At 36.9% G+C, this 12539-nt stretch overlaps 1 protein-coding gene across 1 annotated transcript in view; it reads right to left on the bottom strand.

Moving 5' to 3' along the window:
• Gdap2 (ganglioside induced differentiation associated protein 2) overlaps positions 1-11935 on the bottom strand; it is a 40705-nt gene extending 28770 nt beyond the window's left edge. The window contains exon 1 of the mRNA XM_034318596.2: positions 11624-11935. The gene's annotated coding sequence lies outside the window, so the exon portion shown is untranslated. The remainder of the gene's footprint in view (positions 1-11623) is intronic.
• Between the last annotated feature and the right edge of the window lie 604 nt (positions 11936-12539).

The raw sequence follows: 12539 nt of genomic DNA, 5'->3' as shown, positions 1-12539 counted from the left end.
GTATCATTTTATCATTAATCCACTTTGTGGTATCTCTTACAATTCTTAATTTCTTTATTGTCTTAACACCAAAATAACACAAGAAATCTGAAATCTTGTGCCTTAGCTTGTTAAGCCATTTAGCCATTGATTTTTGTACATGTAACGAATAAGAAAAAGATTTCTTAACACGACAGCATCTACGAAGGTTACGTATTACAGTATTATATAACATCATTATATGTATAAGAGACAATGATTTAGCTGGTTAATACGATTACATTGGTTTTCTTAATGCTGAATCATCGTTTTTTAAAAAATATTCAATACTTTCATTCAATTAGCGCCGTTAAACCTTTGCAATGGTTCAATTAACATCAAGCCTTTGGACTTGGAACAAATTAATGGAACCCTGCTGTTTTATGTGACTTAAAATTTTTATCTCAAAAATGTCAAATTGTTGAAAGAATGTTAAACCTGAATGGTATTACAATGTTTTTAGAAGATTATAAAAATTTGTTAATGGATACTCAGGTACTCCAATTGCTTACAAGGTTGCAGAGGGATTAATGAATTCGGGGCTTGGAACGCACCTTGTCTCCTGATAAACCACGATCGTCAAAGAACTTCGCGTTGACACAAGAAAAGTAGGGGATAATAGGATTAAAGGTGGGATTCGTCATCAGATAAGACTTTTGATAAGATTACTGTAAAAACGATACTTCATACTGTGCACATTTTGCAGTTTTTCTACTATGTAGCCTCTCTCATTGCACCTTAGTATCACATTTGTATCTATAGTTGAAAATGACAATTTTTTAAGTAATTTATGAGCTGGAATTGTATTGGTCACTAGAAGGACTTCATCTAATTAATCATTTATGTATATAAACATGTTGCGTATAGAGATTAGATCAAATTCAATTTTAATACAATAACTTTCCTCTGTGGGATTTGCATATCATTCATAAGAATCATTCTTTCACAACGTAATCATTTAATTAACAATTGAATTATTGTTTGCACGCATGGTATCACGTTCAAAAACGAACTAAAACTTGAATTAATTAATTAAAAGAGATATAATATAGTATTGAAACGATGTATGAAATGTAGCTTTAAAATGATTCTGGACCTTGATGAATACTAATTGAGTGTTCGATAAGACTGACACTACAGTTGGCTATTTTAAATAATCATCCTTTGTGTGAAAAAGTTTCCACTGATAAGTGGAATTTTTAATGCAATATTCAGATATTTTCTCTACTTTTTTAACATTCTCTTAGCAATTTTTCAAGAACTAAAATTATGTCAAAAATCGTCAGTGATTCATAATTATGTGATTACCTTCGAGTGCAAATTTTAGAATACAAATCACCCTGTTCAAATATATGATTCACTACACGCCACCATTTTAATCTAATTTGAAATTCGTGTTATCTGAATAAGTCATTCGATTGGCATTGGTAATTAAGAGTCGATAGATCTGACGATTGTTCGTGGCAAAAACGAATTTCGATGAACGTGAAAGAGGCCACGAGCTCGATTCTGATCTATCAGAGGAATCGGAATTCTCGTAACCACTTAACGTCGTCATCAATTATTTTCGACCTTTCATCGAGATGTTCAATCTCGAAAATGGTGTATAAAAATAATAATCACTGCTCGTGACGCAATCAAACGAATATCTTTGAAGTCATCTTCAATATTTATCGACTAATGCATTCAGACGATTCCCATCAAAGATACAGAAAATAAAAAGGAATCAATTGTAAAATATTTGCAATTTACTTGAATGTTAGTAATTACAATACTAATAATTTTTTTCTATTACTAATAGCAGATCTTTCAATTTTCCATATTGTAATTGTAATGTCCTCAAAATGGAACCTTAAGACTTTCAAGAATTAATAATTAATTAAATTTCCCAAAAATGTAATCCCAATATAACAAAATAATAATTTGCAACAATCTACTTTGATCTCTCAAATAGTTTTCATTGTCCATCAGTTCAAAGCGTTCAGTATCGTCGCGTCTCAGATCGCTGTTGAAGAATTTCCCAAATCAAAGTTCCGCTTCCATTGCGCAAACAAAGACGGCAAAAATAGCAGAAAAAGCAAACTGGGGCTCGTTTCAATGTTTGTTCATTAGACACGTGCGATGCTACATGCTTTTACGTATCAAATATGTTAAACGAAGTAGAGAAAGCAAATCGATCTTTCGAACAATATATTTTTGTGAAACTCACGATCGAATCGAACGTTTACAATACCCGATGACGTAAGTTTCGATCATTTACAATGACGATACCCGTTTACGTCAACTTCTACAAAGCGCAGCAATTCCAGCAACTGCTCTTCGCAACGTACAATAAAGCAGAAAGAGCCGATTCCCCGTAGGGAAACAGCCAGGGATTAGCAGGTTCGAGTATTTCGAATGAGTTATAGCCCGTAATCCGTTGGTGATAACGATCGTTTGCTTCTTTGCGACGAGTCGGTGATATTTTTTAAAAGGAAAGTCATCATGCAACAGAGACAACGACGCAGTTAAACGATCTGCTTAACGATCAACGGGATGATTCATTCTGTTTGTTGGATAAGAAAAGAGCATTATGATGGAGAAACAGCTGCATATAGTGATTATTACTTGTGTTTGGTGATCACTGTATTTTTTTCAGTGACTTGATTGGTAATGATACTATTTTTATTTTACGTTCAATTGAATTTTTTTTGTTTTTGGCAATGTGCGTTGATTCTTATTTAGATAAAAAGTGGAAAAAATTAATTTCTCTTCTTTTAAATCAGAATAATTTACTTTATAGTAGTTAAATAAGAAAAATAATAAATAGTTTTTCAACAAAAGCATTCGGTATGAAGGTAAATTGCATATGGAATAGAAACGCAGAAGTGTAATTATAATAATAAGGTATTATGAAAATGATTAACAGCAACGAAAAGAAATAAATATTCTACATTCTACGAGAACAGTTCAGTGCACTGCTAATCTAATGAAACAACTGGTAAGTTGGTTGAATGGTTCGTAGTTTCCGTGTCAAGATAAACACCATTTCCTGTATCGGGCTTCTCACGGATTTCATTGTTGCAAAATGTTTGCAGTATATCGTACTGCACGATTGCAGTTCTCAATGGAACTTCGATTCTTCTCTAAGCAACTACAATGGATTTCATTTCGTAATCCTTTTTCAATCGTGTTCGTTTGTTCGTCAATGAAAGAACGATACCTACACTAAATTACGTTAGTCATTGATACAACAATGATAGTGATTAGCCCTACAATTAATAACACAGGATGTAAGAAAAATAATGTTCTAATGACGTGCACAATTAAAAAAAAAAAAGAAAAAAGTGATTAATGGTGCTGGTGGGAACTTGTTAAAAAACTAACTTTTAATGTCTTTAATAATCCATATTATAGTGTCATACTATGACTTTCATCGTGTTAATTTCAGACTTTTCTCCTACGAACAAGCACATTTACGATCAAAAATTCAAGTGTTATGGTCGTTCAAGTTGCACACACTTTTCATCTCGAAAACTGTGTAAAAGATTCAAGGAAAAGTTTCTCCACCTGAATACGAGTTCGCATTGAAGTGTAAAATCAACGACTTGTTACAAACAACAATGGATTTCATTTCATTGCCATTAATTCCACGGTACACGAAACCGATGATAAGTTTTTAAGACTCCAATTGCTCTACCTTATCGATATTATCCTTATCATAACGATTCGAAAGTTTTCTGCTGCATGAACAGCAACAACAAAGAATCTGGAAAACAGCAAGGCTCGAACAAACTGTCTGTCTAGAAAGAACGAAGGGAATTTGAATAACTTATGCCCCGGTGAGAAACGTCGAAACGAGAATTAACATGAGAGAAAGGATGAAGAAGAGAAAAGTTTTCCGGTACCGAGGATTTTAGGCGGAGATTCGAGAAAACGGGTGGAAATATTGCACAACCTCGCCAGGTACTACTTCCACGCTAATTTATATTCAGCTTTTAAATTAATTTCTAATTTTATCTCGGATGCAGTCGGTCGACGGGTAGTGATGAATAGAGTTGTTCTGACGGTTCGAGTTAACCTTTTGCCTGTTTTACGAGTGGCTTTGTATGTATATTTAGAGAAGTATAGATCCGTGCGTCGCCGACTCTCCGGACAGATTCTTGGAATACAAACAAGTAAAATCTCATTCTTCAACAAAGATTCTAACTACAATTATTGCTGCACAAAGCAATTTCACAGCTAACTAGAAATAATAATGCCACTACTCCGAAGATTAGCTTGAAAAAAAAAAAGAAAAAGGAAATACCGACGTCTAATTGATTTCCGTAGTATGGCGAAGAAACAAGTAAATCATAATTACAGCTTAGTTAACCTCGGCTCAGCTCGTTACTCGTTCACCCGTTGAAATTAACCAGAATTTAAAGGCAAACAAAAACTGAAAACAATGGCTCATTAATAAACTGTGCGCGATAAATTCAACCCCCCTTTCCTTCATCTTCTGTATGGCTCCTGCTGAAATATTCCAGCTTGCGAAAGGTTTCTTTTTTCATTATTCGCGAGCCTGCCGCTCCAACGTGGCTGACGATAATTAAAAAATTCAATTTCGTGTGCTAACGCCATCCCACGAAATTCCGGCTGGTCGTAACAGGGACCGAAAAGAAAAAAGAAAAAAATCGAGAAAAACGACCGAAAAGAGGATGAGATTTTCGCGTGCCTCTTCTACGCGAATGCTAGAAGATTGCAGAGGCAGCTGCTCGAAAGTTGAAGCACCGTTTTCGAGGATCCTCTCGAGTTACCAGAGAAAATGTCGTTGCAACAACAGCTCTCGCTAATTAGAGTACAATCAACGAGACACTTGCTAGAAACACCTTCGTATTTTTGGTGTACTTTCAACTGGAGGTTCTTTAAAACGTTTGGAGGTGGAATAAAACGATTTTGAATAAAACTCTTCAAGTTCTTTTCTTCTTTTCACTTCTATAATATCGTAGGAAGTTAATCATTTCACTATTATGGACAACGTAAGATTATTCGACAAATGCATCGAGAATGCGATAAATTGACAAAGAAAGGTGAGATTGCAAATAAAAAATGGGAAACAGAAGATCGCGTTACCTTTGTGATTCTTCTACGTTCCCTCTTCAAGATCCTAGCGATGCTTTTCATTTCGTGTTCATGCGAGAAACGGCCGTAAAATGAATCGTCGTACTTCACCGCGCGTTCCTCGTAAAACTAAACTATTCCGTTAGCCGTGAAATGTTTACTCCATAAATCATATTTCCAATTGCTCCATGAGAAAATAAACGCGTTGATATACCTAGTCGTTTAAACAACAATTCCATTCGGTATTTGCCTTCCCGTTATCCATGTAACCTAATTACAAGGTAAATTCGCTGTAATCATCGATCTCATTGAACGCGATTTCATACAGCTTCGAATCTTTGTTCGTCAACAAATTAATTACAAATCAATCAACGCGATTGCGTAGAATCAATGTCAATGAACAGTCTTCAGTCACGAAACATCGTATATCGATCAAGGTGTGAAAATGTAATTGTAACAATAGTTAAATAGCTTCTCTGTAGACAGCAAGGATCCGTCCGGAGAGTCGGCGATGCACGGTACCTATATGCTATCGTATAGATACCAAGCATCCTCCAAAGATCCTGCGTGTCTTGAAGCCTTTCTTGTATCTGGCAGTAGCATTTCATCTTGAAAATATGGCTGTTTCCGAATGGCCCCACCAAAATTGAGAACTCAGGTTCGGTATATAATCTAAATTGATTTCAAGAAACCGATTAAAGTTGGTTTCAGAGCTGGATATCTTACCGTTTTCGAGATATCGTAGTAAGGTTAGGTTAGATTAGGTTAGGTTCTGTGTATGCGCAGTAGCGAATAGCATATGTTCAGTATTGGATAGCGCATGAGCAGTATTAAATAGCGCATGCTCAGTATCGAATAGCGCATGCGCAGTATTAAATAGCGCATGCTCAGTATCGAATAACGCATACGTAGTCCCAAAATTGTACAAAAATTTCTTACCACGATATCTCAAAAACGGTAAGACATCCAGTTCTGAAACCAATTTTAATCGCTTTCTGGTAGTCAATTTAGGTTATATATCGAACCTGAGTTCTCAATTTTGGTGGAACCATTCGGAAACTTATCCGAAAGTATTAATAATAATTGCAAGTAGTTTCACACTGATCTCACGCAAATGCAAGATGTACAAGAGCTCGAAAGTATTCTTCTAGACGAGGACAACATTAACATGGTAAATAATAGGCGACCCAAATCGTAAGAGATCAGCATCATGGAACAAAGGAAAATCAAACGCGATTCAAAGCGCGATGCCAAACGATCGTGCGAAGAAAGCATGGAGTTGGCACCAGTTGGCCAGCAGACTGGTTGGGAACGTTATGCCGGATCGTTGACCCGACATTTCCCGAGGAATGTTATCAAACCAGTATCGATTACGCGCGAGAAAACCTCCTCAAGATGTTCTGTTCAGTTTGCGGTTGCTTCCACGGCTTCGAAAGCTCCTTAAATCGGCCGATCGCTTTACGCGGAAACGGAGCAGCGGTTTTATGGGGTGTCACTCTGATCTTTGCAAAGGCAATAATAGAATTTCGATAATTTGCAAAAATTCAATTCGAAACGAAGCGACGTTTCTATTTCTTCTATTTTTCACAAAGTTCACGTTTGAAATATTTAATAAACTTTAAAAACTTCAACCAAATCTTTTATTTTTTCCCCGATGACACAACACTGGAATAAAACTATATTGATCGACGTCAGTAACAGTGTCGATTCGTTGGAGAACGGTCGGTCGGAAAGTATCCATCGAAACAATAGTGGAGACCCGACGAGTATAATAACGGGTACAGAGATACGCGTGACCTGAATTATGAAATCGTCGTCGCGCACAACGTTCGCTGCAGTTTGGTTAAATAATTAATGATGGGAAAAAAAGTAGATATCCTTTTATCATGGAATTCGATACGGATTATCCGTGATCGTCACGCGAACCGCTGTCGAAGAAACGTGATCGAAAGAATGGCTATGCAAGTGTCAGTACAGCTTGTGAAATTAATGAAATCTCATGGTAATAAATAGATTCAACCTGTATTCTATGGATTATTTATGTTTTTTTAATTTCCATGCAGCTTATCTATGAAGTAGATTGAAATTATTTATAAAGAGGATTAAATGCAATACGTTGTTTTCAGCGAAATTAATCAGCAAAAAATATAAAACACTAATCAGAGAACCATCTACGTAAATATACACGTATGAAAAATATCACTCTATTAAACCCATCTTCCTTTCATGAAACTGATCACCCTACGAAACAAACAGAAACTATCAACTTGAAAGCTCTGAAACACGATCCAACGTCCATCGAGAGTTTCCATTCAAAGAAATTCATTTATTTTCTACAATCACGCTTTTCCATGTTTAATCGGGGCAGAAAGTTTCCAAGAGCCTGATATAACATGAAATTTCCATTTCGAAAATCATCGATAATTAAGTTGAAAGATTATTTAACATGAATCTATACGTTACCACGAAATGATCGATAAATTTCACGGATCTCGTGTTCGTATAGAACGGGTAAATGGAAACCACACTGTACAACACGGTGTTACGATGAAATTCGTTAATTAATGCCACGCCAAGTCGTCGACTGGTATGCTTTGAACGGAGCCTAGTTGATAAAGAGGGGAGATTCAATTCGATGTAAAGGCGGTAAACGAGCTTGGCCGAAAATGCATGACCTAATTATCAAACATGTGACCCCTGTTATCAGGATGGATCGGACAGCATAACGTGGCCAACCCACAGCATCTTGAGAATGAGCCACTGGTATTAGTTTATTACTATGAGTTCATTTAACTAATAATGTAATCCAGTTTAATATACAGGTTGTCATTCAATTTTGATGGCACAAGCAAAAAAATTAGACAAGAAAACGTAGAATAAAATTCCCTTTTATATCTACATAAAAATATATATAATTGAATTTATAGTCTGTTGAATTCTGTAATGAAACGAATGGATTAATTGAAAGATGGACATATTTATTGCATTATAAGAGGAGAGGAAGTAAAGAAGGTTCGACATTTTGAGACTCGTGTGGTCGAACGTCAATTGGTAGGCGCTAATCAGAGCATAACAGGCACGGATCGATGTGCATTCAATTAAACGGGATCACGAATCTGACGAATTTAGACGTTAATGTAAATTATTCTGTACCATTCTTCGAACTTTCGTCTGTTCGATTTCAATCAATGATCGAGGATAAAAAACACAGATCCTGGCTATTTCGGTGGTCTCGTATCGTTCGACAGGAGATTAGTTTAAAATTGCACGAACAGAGTGGTTGGTTCAGCAAAGATAATGATGTAAATTTCAAATTGTAGAATAATTTTAATTACCTCGTTAAATAAATAAAATCTGTTGTGCAATAATATAACAGTAATTCTCGATTCTACTATATTTTATACCTCCAGTGTGTTTTGTAACAGTATGAAGTCCCCATACTTATCGCAGTGTTCGATTCTACGAACCGTACCACAAGTATATTTATGCTGGAACTTCTGCAATAGACAGTTCAATAATTCTACAGTGACCAAAGCGTACTTTGTAGCATTCGTCGGATAGAAAAACATCGTAAATAATTCTAACTCTATATAATTAAAGCAGATACGTTGAACCTGGAGCCCTTATTTATTGCAAAATCCGGTTCTACAAATATTTGTTTTCACAGTTCAAAATGAGACCATTTAATCAATGAGCTACTGACTTTCTTGCCGCTTGAAATACACTAAATCTCTTTGTATGTAGCACAGGATAGTTACTCGATGACTCAGAGTTGCCTAAACTGCATTCCATTTATTTCACAATCTACTTTCTCCATCCTCTTGTAACATTCAATTTTAACGTGCTTTCCATCCGAAAGACGCATACGATGCGTCATCGATTGTCTCGATTAATCGTTAATTAATAAGCTAATTAATCATCATCGATTAATTAATGTCTCATGACGCATACGGTGTGTTATCGGTTACATTAAACCGATGGCTAAGAACGCATATGGTGGGTCACTGATTGCATAGTTTCAGGACGCACACCATTCTCTCATGGACACGAACGGAAACGCTACGATACCGTTATCGTTCGTAATCTGTACACAGTCGCTTGAAATGGAAAAAAGTAATGAAAAATGAAGTGCGTAATGGCCGTTCGATCGATACGCATCGAAAGAAACGTCTCGTTCGAGCGGCGTTGTTGGCGATGCTTTTAAATCGCGTGATAAGTGCCATTAGCCGTAGAGCTTGGGCAATAATGCATAAAGATTGTCGTCCGATTGGACGGTAGATAAATGAGACGCAAGATAACAGAGCGATGGAAGATCGAACGGGAAATGATTTGACACGGTTTTGTGGCCTGATATCGTTTTCGGTTCATGATAAAGATCATTAGCGAGCTGGTTAATGTTATTCGGATGTACTATCCTAATGGAAAGTGAAATCATCTCCTTCGGCTTGAGATAAATTGAAATTTAGGGATACTATAGTTTTTTACAGAGATTTATGTTAAAAATTGAGAATTTTTTCTAATTGAATAACACAAGTAGTTTCTCTTTATTCAACGAATATGAATAGTTCTGTATTTTCAGAACAAAAATTACCAGCTTTGGATACGAAACCCGGTTACGAACAATACACTCCCAGACTATATCATTTCCGTAAATAGCACGTATCTTCATTTTCGTTTGTGTGGCGTTTTTACACCGTTGACAATACGTGTTTACATAGACAAAACTTGACAAATATTGATATTTTTCCTCGCGATCAGTACCCGAGAATTTCGTCTTCCAAATTACACCCAAAGACCATCATTTAAGTATCAAATTATGTAAACATACAATCATTTATGAATTTCGTGTAAATTTTTCATTTTACAATTTATTTATGTACCAGAATACCTTGTGCCAAGTTTATTTATTCAAAAATCACATAAAAATGTCTGACAGCGGGATGTAGAATTGCATGAACAAAATCTGGATGATAGTTGAATGGCTGTTATTCAGATTGCAACTGTGAAATGATAAGGTAAAGAGATCATAATAAAATTTAATCTCTCTTTTAAAGTTATTTCAACCCATTCGCTATACCTGGGTTAATTACACGTTTTCTAAGAGCTTCACGGACATCACGGTTCATTACGATTGCAACGTTTCCTTTGTTGAACTCGTACAATGGTGACTATGCTCTTTACCAGGCTCTATTATAAGTCCGAATGAAAACTCTGATACAGGGTGTAGTAGCACGTTGAACTTTTGAAACGAAACGAACGAAACTTTGCAGTTTATTTAAATACCGGTGAATAACGTTATTCACCTTATTGTTTGATTGCCATCTTATAAGATAACTAGTGCTCACTTGAAAACTGACATAGTACCTTAATCTTCTTTTTATATGATTTTCAAACGATTCGAATTAATACCGAGGTAAATATTGTCGACATAGTTTATCCTGAACCAATGTCGAATTGATAAACACCCGATGACCGTTTTCCTTTCGCTCGGATCAAATGAATTTAATTTCGTTTTGAATCGTCACGAAGGATTAATAAGATATTTTTAAACAAATTTTTGCTAAAAATCTATTTTATTTTTGGTAGACTTTACAGGTTTCTGTAATCTTAACGAAGGTCTCAACAAAACACCACTACTCAAAGAAGTAGTCTAATTGCTATTTCTTTTACAAAAATAATTATTGTCCAATATAAATTGATGGTCTTATTTGAAATTGACATTTCATATATTAAAATTATCGTTAAATTCCGTTACAAATTTTCCATACGGCCCAACAGATTTATTTATACATTAGCAACCCTATGACAATCGCGTTCGAAGGAGCACGTTGTAAACAGGCATCGATGCACAGCTGAGACGGGAACGAGCGGATTGGCGCGAAGACGACGAATACGAGACGGAGAATGCACGAGAGGAATTATCGACGCGCGCGGCTCGAGTATACCGCTATACCAGCTCCTCGATCAAGGTCGCGACGAGGGTCTTCCGCTACGTTCGCTTACAAAGTCGATGGACACGTCTAAAGACGTCGATCCTTACCTTATAACGGATATCAAAAGACACGCGTCTGATTGGACACGGGGTCGATCAATGAAAACGGGCCCCGTGACTATTGAACACCAAATTCGATGAATATTTTAACGCGCTAGGTTACCCATTGTTACGAGCGACGTTTCTAATATACGGAAATGAGAAGGAGAGAGGTACACAAGGGCAGCATCGATAACGATCCGTGTCTCTGCTAGTCCGTTTGAAATAATTGAGTTTCTGTCAGTCTACTGTCAAATATTCGTCGGACACCTGGAACCGTAACTGTCACGCAATCTCAGCCGTGAGCTTACAGTGACAGCGACGAACTTTGCTCGTTACGGAGCAGGATTATTTAGTGGCTAAGTGGACGATAAAATGGTATAGAAAAAGTCTGATAGAATATCCGTGATCGTGAGGAGAATACAAGAGAAAGCGAGACGGAGGAACCGCGTGCTTAGTCGCGCCGACGCATCGTTTACGGCTATCACTAACCTGACAATCGTCTGCCTATCAGCACGGCCAATGCTGGGCTAATGTACAGCCCCAGGTGCTCGACAGGTTTCCACTGGTCTGCTGTCACGTACGCTGAGTCCTTCCTCGTCGTTTCTCGTAGGACGTTGCTCTCAATGTCGAACGTTCACTGTTCCTCCTCTTCGCAGAAACGTCACCTCCGTTTTCTCGTTCCCGAGCTGGTCTCGTGAGCGCAGCTCCGAGCGAAAACCCGCCAAGATACCCGGGTATTTGGTCGCATTCGTGCACGAACAGTAACTGACGGCCTTGTCATCGAGGCGATCAGTACGGCACCTGAGCGCGCGTACACTCCAGCGGTCGACTCGCGCACCGACCAATAAGAAGGCGCGCTGATTGCCGCGCATGCGCGGTACATCCTTTTAATGGCGGCACCTTTCGAACCGCTGCTGTTTAATATACCTATATTCAACGTGTATTGCAATAACATTTTTCGTTATCTTATCCGTGAATATGCGCTGTTTTGCTAGCTTCGATCATGGCATGTAGTACGCTGCTTAGTAAACAAGCGGTGTTTTATCAAAACATTGTAAATCGTAAAGATTTAGAAGTTAAGTAATCAACTTTGTTTCTGCTTGTTGTTAAGGATGCAATTGCTGGTTTTAGCATAAAATATTTATGTGAACAGTGCTGTAATGTTGATTTATGTAATGTTCAAAACATTCATAATTTTGTGTGAAGAGAAGGAGGAACGTTTTACTTCCTTCTTGTAAACAAAAAAATAAATGTAAATTAGGTAGATTGTATAATAATATGTGGAACAATTTGTGCGTAACTGCTTTATGATTTCTTGGTATGCATTTGGTTGTGCATGATTATCTACGCTTCGCTGCCAGATGGCAGCTGTTGTTTCATTCTTTGCAATTGATAACTAAAAGAA

The sequence above is a fragment of the Osmia lignaria genome, chromosome 6, assembly GCF_051020975.1.
Source record: "Osmia lignaria lignaria isolate PbOS001 chromosome 6, iyOsmLign1, whole genome shotgun sequence".
Taxonomy (NCBI): Eukaryota; Metazoa; Arthropoda; class Insecta; order Hymenoptera; family Megachilidae; genus Osmia; species Osmia lignaria.
Note: the sequence above shows the minus strand (reverse complement) of the source record. Positions and strands in the feature narration are given on the sequence as shown.